Source organism: Caloenas nicobarica, chromosome 8, assembly GCF_036013445.1.
Source record: "Caloenas nicobarica isolate bCalNic1 chromosome 8, bCalNic1.hap1, whole genome shotgun sequence".
In the NCBI taxonomy this organism is placed as follows: Eukaryota; Metazoa; Chordata; class Aves; order Columbiformes; family Columbidae; genus Caloenas; species Caloenas nicobarica.
Genome location: NC_088252.1, coordinates 8720869 through 8734154, shown reverse-complemented (window position 1 = coordinate 8734154; position 13286 = coordinate 8720869). Strand labels below are relative to the sequence as shown.

Here is a 13286-nt window from a genome sequence, read left to right as displayed (position 1 = left end):
TCTTTCATTGTATCCTTCAGATTTAAAAGTTCAAAAGAATAAATCACAGCAAATTGGTGGATGGGTAGGCTGCTTTTAAAAATAAGGCAATTGTTACAATCATGCTACTTTCAATTCTGCAGAGATACTTGTTTTGATGTATTAAGAAATAGAAGTGCTTGAATGCAGATCTCCTTGCTGTTTCATAGAGGCAAGCAGAAAAGTGATGTTCAAACATAACACTTTGTCCTTGGCCAGGTTAAGTGCTATCTGCTGCAATATCTGCCCTTTGAAAGCAAAAGCTAATGTTTTGTTCCAGAAGACATTTCAACAAGGACTTAATCACTTCTATTTCAAACGGATACCTTTATTACTGCAGACATCATAGCTCCACAGCAAGAGATAAATGCAGCAAGGGGCTGCTAGAGCTTTCCTTTTGTAAGCAGTAGACAGCACAAATGTTTTCCGAAGGTTAAATGAAGTGAAACCAAAATTGAAAGTAAATAAATTGGAGGACTGAAAACTTCATTGAACAAACAGCCATCACGAATAGTATTTTGCAGTCCTCCCTTTCAAGGAAAAACAGCTCGCTGAGTTTCCTGACCCGGTCATTAGAATTTGATGCATCACAGCTGCATGTGTCAGACATTTTATATAAAACAAAATGAATGATGTGCCTATGTTTGGGAGACCTTGCATGACAAAAACTACAGGCCTTAGTACTTGACACTTTTCAGAGAACTATCCCAGTGTATTTCTGTTTTGCAACCCTAACCTGCCTCACTTGAGATGCCCCACGTGCTATTAAATGAGTGAGCAATTCTTGTATTTAACCAAAGCATGAGCACTTTAATACAGCAAACCCAAAACATTTTGGGATGTCATACACACAAAGACCATGATAACGTGTAGCTTGTCTGATTTCTCTATTGACTGACCAATAGCGAGGTTATATTTTTCAAAGAAAATGCTTTCTGGAAACCTGAGATTACATAAATTCCACAATTCGAGACTCCAGCAACTGGGCTCCAGGGCTTCCAAAAAATGCAGATGTCCAATTGCAGATGTCCACACTAGACAAAGTACTTATGAACTTCTATTTTTTCTGATACATAAAGACATCAAGTTTTATTTTAAAGGAAATTTAGGCACTTAAAAATCTCAGCTTGGTGTTTCCTTAGATTTCAAAAGCACCCAAGTAAGTCAGGTGCTTAACTGTCATATGATTTCAATACAGCTTAGGTACACAGACACATGTATATTCCAGCAAAAGATCTTTAAGTATCTGTACACCTGGTTCCAGTGTAAGAAAAAATATTCTACAAGCAAGCAATAAAATTATTTTAAAACTTTGGAATATATACCAGTCACTCAGCAGCAGGTACTATTTCAAGCCTTGTCATTTCACAGGTAACAAGATAATGAAGTAATGAATTGTGGATTGTAGTTTGCTATGCCATCATTTCAGACATCTTCTTTACCTTCTTAAATAGCAAGCCAATTTTTTCCCTACATGCATTCCACAGTGGCAACAGAATGTCATATGGTTGAAGTGAAGCCATGAAAATAAAATTATAAAATATACTAGTTTGGCAAATAAAGGAATTTTAATCATCTCAAATAGGAACTTTATTTAAAAACACCTAATTTATAAAGCTATCCTAATGACATAAAATTACAGATGAATAAGCTTGGCTTTCAAAGAGTGCTGGATGGCTAAATTGGTCTAATCACTCTATCACATCACTCTGCCTCTAAAATGTATTAATCAAATCACAGTGAAGTCACCAGCTTGAAGTCTTAGTCATGACTACAGGCCATTTCATTGGAATATGTTTTTACGAAATAGATGAAAACAGACTCAATATAAATCCTATGAAGTAAGTTTCCCAAGTCATCTTCCCAAGCTCTAAGCATCTTCTGATGAAGAATGTCAGACGTTTTTCTGGTTTATATTGGAATGCTTAGGAACGGATTGAAACCAAAGTATTTTGGTCCAAGAAGCACATGGTGCTTAGAAACAGACATTATTGGTGTCGTGGTTTGATCACGGGGTGACAATAAACTGTGGCAGATGTATTGTTAACCTCCTCTCCCCTGTTCACCCCTCCCTCTCCCCTCTTCCCACTAAGGACACGCGATTGGGAGGGAAAGAAGGACAGAGAGAAGAGAGTTGGAAAAATTAAAAATGTTTTACTAATGCTACCAATAAAAATAGAGAAAATAATACAAAATATACAAAACCAATCCTGAAAGTCCCGGCAACTGCTCCGGCAGATGTGGGGCTGGCACCCGAAGCCCTGGCCTGGACTCTGCAGCCAACCGGAGCTGGATTCAGTCTGTCACTAGGACTCAGTTCACAGGGACGACTCGCAAGGTCCTCTCCCAATGTCGGCCATAAGGAAAAGGGACGAGATCCTCGTGATCCCCCACTTTTATATGAAGTATGATGTGAATGGGATGGAATATTTAGTTGGTCAGTTTTTTGGTCACCTGTTTCAGTTCACGGCTCTCGTGAGATGTGCATCCATCCTTATCAATGACCTCACATTCCATTGCCATGTCTACCAAAACATGTATCTAGCTCTCAGGAAAACTGCAGTTATTTAGAAGGCTTTAGCTGACAGGGAAATTCACTAAAAGAGAAACTTGTTTTTTAACAAAACCAGGACAATTGGTCTGCAAAATGTTTCTTTTTACAGCTTTGTACCTAAGGGCTAGGCATGCACACATGAGAAAACACACTTTACAGCTTACAGCTTTCTTTTAGCCTCGCTTAGGTCAGCTGAGGCATACTCATGCAAAATGGATCATTCACTTCTTTGGCCAGATACACGAAAAGAACTTGTACTTTGAGAAGTGTCCCAGTGCCTCAGCTCAGCACTGAGGAGCCAGGTGTATTCGCAGCCCTCTGACTAGTTTCCTGACAGCTCCTTAAGTGCTCTTCCAAATCAGCTTCATGCTTTTGGAAAAGCTATACACAGGCGGAGGCAGAACAAATCCTGGCTAAGCAAGGCCTCTTTGAAAACTTGCTCTCCCCTACCGCACAGACATTGGTGCTTCCTTTGTTCCACTCTGCCTACCTAGTGCCAGCTTCACAATACTTCTGTTCATTGCTGACTACTAATGTGAGCTGGGAGGCTCACAAGAACAGAACTGCTTTGCAAAATAGATTTTTAAAAATTCCCTTTTAGAAATAAACCACTCAAAATCCTAAATTCTCAGTGGAAAAAAACCCAAAAACCAAAACAAATTATTGGTTTTCATCAGTCACAATATTTCATTGTAAACATACTTCAGACATAAAAGAGAAAATAATAAATCAAAAAAAGGTGACGGTACAAACTTTAACAATTTCATCTGAAAATGCTTTTCTTGTGATTTGGCTAGTATCAGTAAGTGGTCAACACTCCAAATTAAGCTAAGTTTTATTTTTTGAAATAATTTTCCAAGTATTTGCAAGCAGCAACAGAGGAATTTATCCTCTAGGTAATCCCCTCATTCTTATATCCCTCTGACACACAGCCGTCCCATCTATGTTTCAGGTACCGTTTTTCCAGTACCTCTCTTACTCTCATGTAAATTAAGCATAATTCCAGTCTTATTAACTGATACAAATTTAAATAATTGCACATGAGAAAAATGATATACTATCTTCTGCAAAAAAAAAACCCACCCTAAAGTAGGTCGGAATGTTGGAGGTGGTGTTGTGGTGCTCATGCCCAAAGGTCAAATGCAAAGGGAACGCTAAAGGGGCCATAGCTGTCCCCAGAGAGACGCTCTGCGTATTTGGGCTGAGGAAGAGACTGAGTACTGACAGCAAGTTATATGCTAAAAACTTGAAAATACGGTGCTTAGCTAAGAAGAGTGTAGTAGTCATTCCAAGTAGCTGGGCTAGTGAGGCCAAGCTGAGCAGTACTTTCATTTCTGTCATGGACTAGAGGCATTTAAAATCTGCAAACGCAGAACCTAACTTTTGGAAAGTGAATAAAGATATACACAGAAATCACAAAGGTTTTCAAAACACCTCCACTCTTTTGCTTTTTATGGAAAAAAATCTAAGTATGATTTCCATTAAACATTAACTTTGAATGAATTAAATCACTTCTACAATTGAATTCTTATCAACAGAGGTGACTCAAATTGAAAAAGAATGTGCACTGCTGTTTGTTCAACCTAACCTTACAGAATATAAATCATCCTGTCTGAACTGATGCGCATCTGCTGAAATGTCACTCCAAGAGGTACTGGCCTTTACACAACTGAAACTTTCTCGGACCATGGAACATTTCAGTAGCAGTCTATTATTCATCACGGTTTAATTCTGTGTCCTCTCAATAAATCTACTTGCTGCTGTTTGGCAATGTTTCAATAAGTAAAACATTTAGGCCACTCTATAATCAAGACTATAGTGGAGAAGGCTATTATATTCATTTATAGCAAAATGGGATCATTAATGAAGGAAGAACCACATTCACATCAGGAATACCCAAGTAGCTAGAATACTAATGCTTACCTCTGCTTGCAAGGAGGTCAGGAACACACTTGAGATTATAAATTGCATATTTTCATAAAGAAGCATAATAGAAAATTAGTCATGCTTAATATGTTTCCGTACAAAAATGTCCTCTGCAATGGTTGTACACGTCTAGAAAAAAGCAAAGTCTAAAGAAGATGAAGGCACTGTTTCCACTAATAAAGAGTTGCAGTGCACCATATCTTCATTAAGAGGTTGAATTATTACCACGCTTATTAATTAATAGTTAATAATTATGCATTTATTAACAGCAAATCTTTCTCTTCGGATGTACATTTACTGTATTTATAAATCTGCAGGTCTTCCAGCAAACAAAATATTTACCTCAAATCCCTTGCATGCTCCCGCACAGAATATGTACAGTGCTTATACAAAAACGCTAACAATGGAATAGTTTCCTTATTTACAAGCATGTCTCCATAGAACTGAGGGAGGTTGTCATTGTGAAAGCTTTGTAAACAAGCAGAGGCAATTCAGGCTCTGCATTTTTATCTCTCTTCACCAAAGACGACAACAAATGCAGGGAATCTTCCTTTGATCTTATGCTTAAAGGCATTGGCATTATCCACTCAGTCACAGCACCCACATCCAACCTCTGCCCGTTCCAAAAGCAGCCACGTGCTTTGCAAATCTGCCTCAAAGTGCGGAGGCTCCTTTACCCTTGTTCGGAGTACAGAACTCTGATGGTATTTGGAGGGGGATAGGGATATTATTTTTGGGTTTAAAAATACAATACTTTTGTTTTGCATCTCCAAAATAATCCTTTCTGAAAGAGCGTTGTAAAAATTTACAGATTTTGGCATTGTTCTTTTCTGTTGGTGATACTAAATCATTACATGGTTCCAGTATATTTTGATTTTTGATTTTTTATATATTTGGCATATCAAAATATTTTGTTATATATTTTGGACATATTTTTATAGCACTAAGAAAAAGCACTATAATGCATACAGACAGAGAGCTAAAAGGCAACAGACTTACAGGTTCTCAAAACCAGTTTCACTACACCTTTGATAGGGACCCAAGGAATTCTGCCTCTGTAAGAAAGCAAGCCTGAAAAGGTAATTATTTGGAAAGACTTGGCAGTGGATTTCAAGTAAAAATGAAAATATTACATGTATCTGCAATTTTTAAAAGAAAAATGTACATTTACATATGCAAAATAAAAATAATATTTCTTAAGAGTTTCAGGCAGCGTAGTCATTACGCACAAGGTTGGTGAATTCTGCAGGAAGGGAATCCAAAGGTGAGCACAGAAAAGGCTTCTCCTGTCCCACTCTGGGGTTTGTGAAATGCTGTTCTGAGGAATGAGAACTTTAAAGATGTTGTTGAATGAGCTTTTATCTGTTACTTGAGAAACTCGTTTAGTATTTTACTTGTTTTCCTACTGTCAGTTCTCATCCACAGACTTCTACAATTAAGCATGTTCGTTTAAAAAAATAAAATAATATACCTTAGGTAATTCCTTTTGCTATAAGTCTACTGCTCTCTTTTGATTTTTTTCCAATAAATCATTGCATTAAATTTCAGTAGCTGAGCTACCTGCAAAAGCTGATTAAGTGATATAGGGAAATAAGTTACACAGTCAACTTTTTATCTTTTTCTCATCGTCTAGAAGCACCTTATGATTTTGTGTTCGTTTTGTTTGTTTGTTTTTATTTATCTCATCGCCACCAAGAACAAAGGATATACTGCTAAAAATGTCCTAGAGTATGTAATTCAGTAGGTAATTCAGTATTCAGAATGCGCTTACTTCATTAGATAGTTGGGTTATCTAGTGCATTTTTGTTTTCTAATATAATGAACAAAAATATATTTCTGCTGTAAATATGCAGGCTTCATAGTAAAAATTTGCTTTTTTGTGTGAATCAACAGATATGCACTTCAAGTTGGCTTTGTGCTACAGTATAATCTGCCAACGTATTCATTTTGGGAAAGAGCTATTGAAAATAAACAAAAGCAAACTGCTAACACAGACTAATCAAATTAATCCAGCAATATAAATTATTATGTCTTGTAGCAGTATTTATTCTACCTCAATAATAGGCTCTGTGCATTAGGACAGATATTTGCAACATTGTTGGCTTTACTTAATTTAAGCATTGCTGAAACTGAAAAGGATTAAAACATTTATGGCAAAGGGTCAGTACATTCTTGACCACTAAGTGGAGCTGTGCGAATATGTCCCCAATATCTCCACAACCTCTTCAGAAAACTTCAAATATTTAAGCTCTAAAATATTCATATTATGTACTGGATATTTAAAAAATATCTTTGAGTTTCTCTTTTGACATTTATCTTTTAGCAGTTCCCTCACAAGACACTTTTTTTTTTCTGTTTGTAAAATCAATATGCTCTGCCACTGAAGTGGCAATAAATACAGTACATATGTAGTAATTGAGGCAGGCTGGAAGAAAAATATACTGTGTATGAGAAAATAAGTACTCAATATACTCCCACCAGTTAAATTAACAGGCGATACATTGAAAAGTGTCATCACAATCTACAAGTTGAGTGTTTTTTACAGAAAAGTACTGTCGCACACTTCCACAGTCTGAACCTTAGCCTGCATAGCCCTGCTCGAATTTGATCACAAAGTCTCTCTGAGCAAGTTGCTGAATTCTGACAGCTGATACCAGGCAGTAAAGGAAAAACCAAACCAAACCAAACCAAAACCCCAAACAAACAAAAAACCCCAACCCAACCAAACCAGACACCAACACCAACCAGATTGCTTTGCTCTGGACCAGCTCTTTTACACTTGTGAGACTAGAGCATCACCACTTTTCCATTTGTTAGCAGTAGTGGTTGTTACGTGGAGTAATTTGTACTCCTTTGTGAGAAAGCTTTTCCATAGCCACTATCTGTATCAGAACTTTGATGTCTCTAGTAAATATGCTGATGTTACTTCAGCTTCATATAGGGGAAAAGAATTTGAAATATTAAATAAACACTCTTCTATATCTCTGTGTTAAATTTATTTCTTTTAAAACTACCTTTCAAAGACCTTACATCGGTCTATCTTCTGATCAGTGTATTTTATTGCCATGTAATTCTGCAACTGTAAAGGAATGTGTATGATCAGTCCTAGAATAAAGGAGATGGAACATTGTGCAAATTAATGCCTTCTTTCTGGCACCTCAACTAAGTATCAGAAGAACATTAACCAGAGAAGGAAGTAAAAGAGAGGCTTCCCTGCTCCTTATGCAACTCCTAAGCTTCCTCACAGGACTTTCAGTGAGGAAACTAGAAACACAGCTTGTATTCCCTACCTCTGGTTGCATGCACAAAAGGAACAGAAACCTCTTGGGATTCTATTAAGGTGGTCGAGAGCCACAGGAATCTCATTCTGAAGGCTCTACTGACAGGGGAGCAAGTCCAATCTCCTAAATGAGGTACCAGTTATATGCCCACAGACAGACTGTGAAACCCTGACAACAACGGCCTTACAGTTCTCTTCAGATATCAATATATCGACACCTTATTTAGGAAGCAAAGCAAAGCAGAGACATCTTCCATGACAGCATATTTTGAAGCAGAGGAACTGGAGGTGAAGGATTGGGAGGCACTTCTTTGCCCTTATAACGTCGTTGATAGAAAAGATAATGTAATTTATTGCTGATTGTTTTAAAATCACAATTTGTATAGCTCACAAAAATAGTATCTCAATATAAACGACTCAATACAACGTACTGAGTATAAAGCTAAGAGATTTTCTCATGTACCTTGCTCAAGTAAATGCTGTATGCAAATAAGTACATATCTAATCACAGTCCTTCCAAACTGACATTTTCAACTGTTTACTCACTGTCTAGTCTGTATTTTTTCTTCTGCTTCATGTTTATACAATTTAGATATTTACTTTCACTTAAAAAAATAAATCACAGACTGTTTAGGAAACAACCCTAAGATTTGTTTGGTATTCTTAAGAAAATATAAACAGAATATGTTATTAGAGTTCTGTTATTTATGATGCACTGTGGTTTATTTAACATGAAAAATGGTAAAGTGTGGATGGCCATTAAATCATTCAGAAAATTTGATGAGGAAGTACCATCTTCTAACAATTTTTTTCTCTCAAGAAATACCCCAATAATATTAATTGGTCCAAAAATAATTCCTGGAAATACATGCATATAGCATGCTTGCCAAGTATACTTTATAGCTACTTATGTTCCCATAGGAAACACCTTGTTGCATGTTATCAGAAATGCCTCTTTATGTTGCAGTGACAAATAAAAGCAATCCTTTCTCTCTCCTCAGCCCTTTCCCCTCGATGTACATTTGAGTAAACGCAGAAGGAAGAGCAAGCACCTAAAAGAGGTAAGTCTGTATTTAGTACCAGACTTACAGATGTAAGACATGTTTTGATCTTTGATTTTCCTGAGATTAAAAAAACCCTGAATCTTGCAGAGCTCTGTAGTGTATTTTATTTTGAGGCTGACTGACACAGCAAATGTCTTTCATCTCAAAGAAGAAGGTGAACAAAGGCACTGCAGTCACCCTGTGGCAACTGGGGTAAATGTTTTATTACTGTAATTTAGTTTTATTCTGATTTGTGTATCATCCTCAGTTTAAAAGAGCTAAATATATACATATGTGACTCTGAGTTTTCCAGGGTTTATTATCTGGTTTTGTCTAAACTACCTGCCCCATATGCTAGAGAGAGAATGTTAATTGTAGCACTGACCTCTTTGCAAGACAGATTCTCTTAGTCTCCCTCGTGCTGTTGGCATTCTGCCAGGCAGAGCAGATCACTGACTTCCATCGCAATAGTCTGTGCCCTCTTCTGTAATCACAACATCTACTCTATTACTCCATCATTTAATGAAGCCAACTTTATTCCAGCCACATATGACATTTGAGTCATCTGCAAATCAGCCTTCAGAGTAAAAAAACTGAAAGGAGTTTAAAAAATCTAATGGTAAATCTCTATATTCATCAACTGTAGGAAAAGAAGGGAGGGGAAAAAAATAATCAAAGACTTCTCTGAGCTGCTCATTTCGCAGTCCCCTGATAAGATCTTGCACAATATTACTGCTGGACCATTTCCACCAGAAACCAGGCTACTCTGAAATATATCTGGCTATTCATCCTTCTTCTGCCTTACTCTTAGAAGAGACTAGGCTACTCCATACCATATATAAAGACTTTTACATTACTGTAGGATTGAGAGTGGAGTGGGTGGGGAAGGATGTGTAAAAACCAATTCAATAGTTCCATAGTTTCTAGCTTTTAGTTGTGCATATATACATGTATAATATATATAAATATGCATATGTACACAAACAGACTTTGTTTTTTCTTATTACAACCTAGAGTGATGCAAATTTGAAAATAGGTTTGCAGAACACTTATGGATTTCCAATGTTTTAAAATATAGAGGGAACATAGTTTTCAAAATTTCAGCATGTTATAATCATTAAAATGAAGAAACCCCAAACAGCTCATATCAATGTGAATATTTTCTTAGATCAATTCATAGTATTCCAACAGTTGTGAGTCTCTTATTCTAGTTGTAAAGAGTTCAGGGTACTTTCACAGCTTGTATCAGGACAAATAGATTTAAAAACTGCTAAAAAAAAGAGAAATCATCAGAGCATTCAAAGATTTATAAAAAGTTATCAGAAATGAAATATCTAATAACTGAGTTGGACTGAAATTGAAACTAAACTATTAAGTTGAAAATAGCTAAGAGAAAACTGATAACTGTTAACGATATTATTAAATAAAACTATTATTGGTATTCCTTCAGCTACCTTGTAACAAAGTCTTGGTACTGAATGTAAGGTAAAATACTTTGTATAAACTGTGAAAATGATCTCATAAAGAAATAGTCACCGGATTAGAAAGTAACATGTTGATTATTTTCCATCAGTAAGGAAATTTTTCCCTCAAGTAAATAAGCCTAGTGAGCATTATTTGAAGACGGTGTTCTGAATTCGGCAATCCCTCTTTCCAAACTTTCTAGGCTGTGGGTGCTCTTTAAATGAGAGTACAAATAATGGGTGCAGTAGAAGTGCTACCCTATTTCAGAAGCAATATTCCCTTCTAAATAGGCGTTCAGAAACTGATGCCCAATGAAGGAGGCAGCACTGACTTCAGCAGAAGTTAGAAAGCCAGGAGGTGAGTAGACCAGTTAAAGAAGCATTTAGTGACTTCCTCCACTGTTGTTTAAATAATAAAAATAATTTTAAAAGGTCTCCATTTTGGCTGGTCTTTGTTCTTATAATACTGATTGCCTTTAACAGAAAGCTTTACTGAGCACTAAGTCATACTGGTAAGTGTTAGTTTACTTTTTCCTTTTTTTTTTTTCTTTCCTATTAATTAACGTAACTTAATCATGAGCTACCAAAAGGCAGAAAAGTACTCTGATGTACTGTCAAACAGCACTTAGTAGTCCAAATGTTTGCCAGAAATTACTGATATAAAAGGAGTATTAGATAACCGGTTTGTTTTCAGCCCTCTTAAGGAAGAACAGTCTACCAGATATCAGAAAACGTTCATGGTAGAAAAAAAAAGCCCACGGTCGTCCGAATTTCTTCATAGTATTTTATAAAATATTCCTTTAGCACTGGCTAAAATCTTAAAAATCTTCAATTAGGAGCAATACAGTTCTTTCATAAATTCAATATTTTCCATGTGCATTCTACACAGAAGTTGTTTCCAAAACAAAATAAAACACAACATGGCAGAAAATTAAAACAAAAGAATCCACAGTAAGTACTCAGGATTAGCTCCGCACATCAGTAGCACAAGCAGCTGTGAGTGCAAAGTCAGTTTTGTAGGATAATTATGCATGCTGGCTTTTCCTTCTGACTAGTTTTCCAACTGTTACACTGCACAAATTTGAGGCTTATACAGCATCCAGTTGAGGTTTTATGCCTGATATTCCTGACAACACAAAACTTCTGTAAATCTCAAAAGAAAGTCAAAATTTGTCCATAGGTCACAAGATCACCGAGTCTTTTAAAATCCCGGGTCCTTACTAAACCAAAAGATTTTTCGTTAAAGATACTCAGATTAATATTTTTGAATTGCACACTCATTCATCAACAGAGTACCAGGAAATTAAAAGGTGAATAAACTATAAATATATAAATAGAAGTGTTTAACAGAAGTAGATAAACTCTGTTGCCCACACCTAAACTTGGCAATTTCTGCTTAGCTTTTCACACTCATCCAACCATAACCAATTATGACCAATTATGTGCTTTCCAACCTCTTTGATTCAGTGATGATATTTTTGACCTGTACACTTTATAGCTCCTTCTCTCCTGTCTTTATGGATTATAAAAATAAATACACAGGTCACAAACCACGTGGGGGCTAGAGGAAGGGACAGCGATTTCATTTATCTAATTTAGGTGTTGAAGTTGGGTGTACATTTTAAGTGTCTCCTCTTCATAAGACAGGTAGCTAAATCCTCCGTGGAATCAATAGAAAAGAGTATATTACTTGAAGACTTTCAAAGACACCTCCAGTCTCCTCAGGCTTCACCAACAGAAAATCTTCTAAAGCTCATTTAGTGACACCAGGCAGTTAAAATGCAGGGCCCAATTTAGTGTCTTGCGCTAGACTGATCTCACCTCTTGAAAACAAGCACACAGTATGATTGAAAAAAATGCATTTACCATCTGTTTGCATTCATTACACAATAACAGAAGTTCAATCTCAAGAATTAATGTAGCTGTATACAGCATTAAACCATTACAAAATTTTGCAAACACGTTTCAGCAAAATGGAAAAAATAAAGCTTTGCATTATCTAAGTATACCATGTGCAGCCCTAACAACAACAACAGAACCTTTCTCGGCTTCTCACTCTAACGTAATGCTTATCACAAATTTTCAAACTAGACAAGTGTTAGTCAAATGCCAAAAGATAGCTTAAGTGTGGTGCTTCCATAGTTGTAGCATTACTACTGGGAAAATTCACATAATGCTTTCAGTTTAGAGAAGGCTAAGAGGTCTATTCATCATGAGACAGGAACTCTATATATACTATGCAAACCTAAATATACACTAACAGTATGAGACCACATAACATTTCCTCTGCAATTCCTGCTCAAAAATACACCAAATGTGCAGATAAGGAGTCTTAGCAAATAATTTACGGGAAAAAAAATATTTCGTGTATTTCAGGAGAAAATATTAATGGATACCATCAAACTTAGGAGAACTAGGACCCATTTGAAACACTGCATACTATGAATGTTATTACTAAGACTCACAAATCTGTATTAAAAACAAACAATTTATAAAATGACTACTTACGAAATTTTAAATATTGTTCACATTATTTGCTTCTAGCTAATTTGTGGTGCTAAGTCAGTAATAAAAAACGAACCACCAAAGTCATTGCTACCCTATATGTCCATGTTCTACAATTACCACTTTCTTCACATCAGTAATATGAGCTACGGTCTAAAATTAATTTTAACAAGTGCTTAAATAATACTATGACAAGAATGAGGAAGGCTAACCTCATGTTGTTTTCAAATAAGCCATCAGCTTCCCTTTCGCCCCTTTACAATTACATGGAAAAGTTTTAAGTACATTTAAGAAATCAGTATTGGCACAAGAAGAATTTACTCTTTGTAAAATTCTGTTTGACCAGTGGAAGCTCCTCCTATTACCAAAGCCAGAAGATAATCCAGAAAAGCAATCTATGTGGCTTTTTTTTTTTAAACAAAGATTAACATTTGATCAGTTCCTGTACATGTAATATTTATGGATGAAAATAATTATAATATCCCAGTTCTATTAAC

General features: G+C 36.0%; 1 protein-coding gene across 1 annotated transcript in view; it reads right to left on the bottom strand.

Annotated features, from left to right (window-relative positions):
- Positions 1 to 13286, bottom strand: part of CLSTN2 (calsyntenin 2) — a 221769-nt gene that overhangs the window by 25051 nt on the left and 183432 nt on the right. The gene's annotated exons all lie outside the window — the stretch shown is intronic.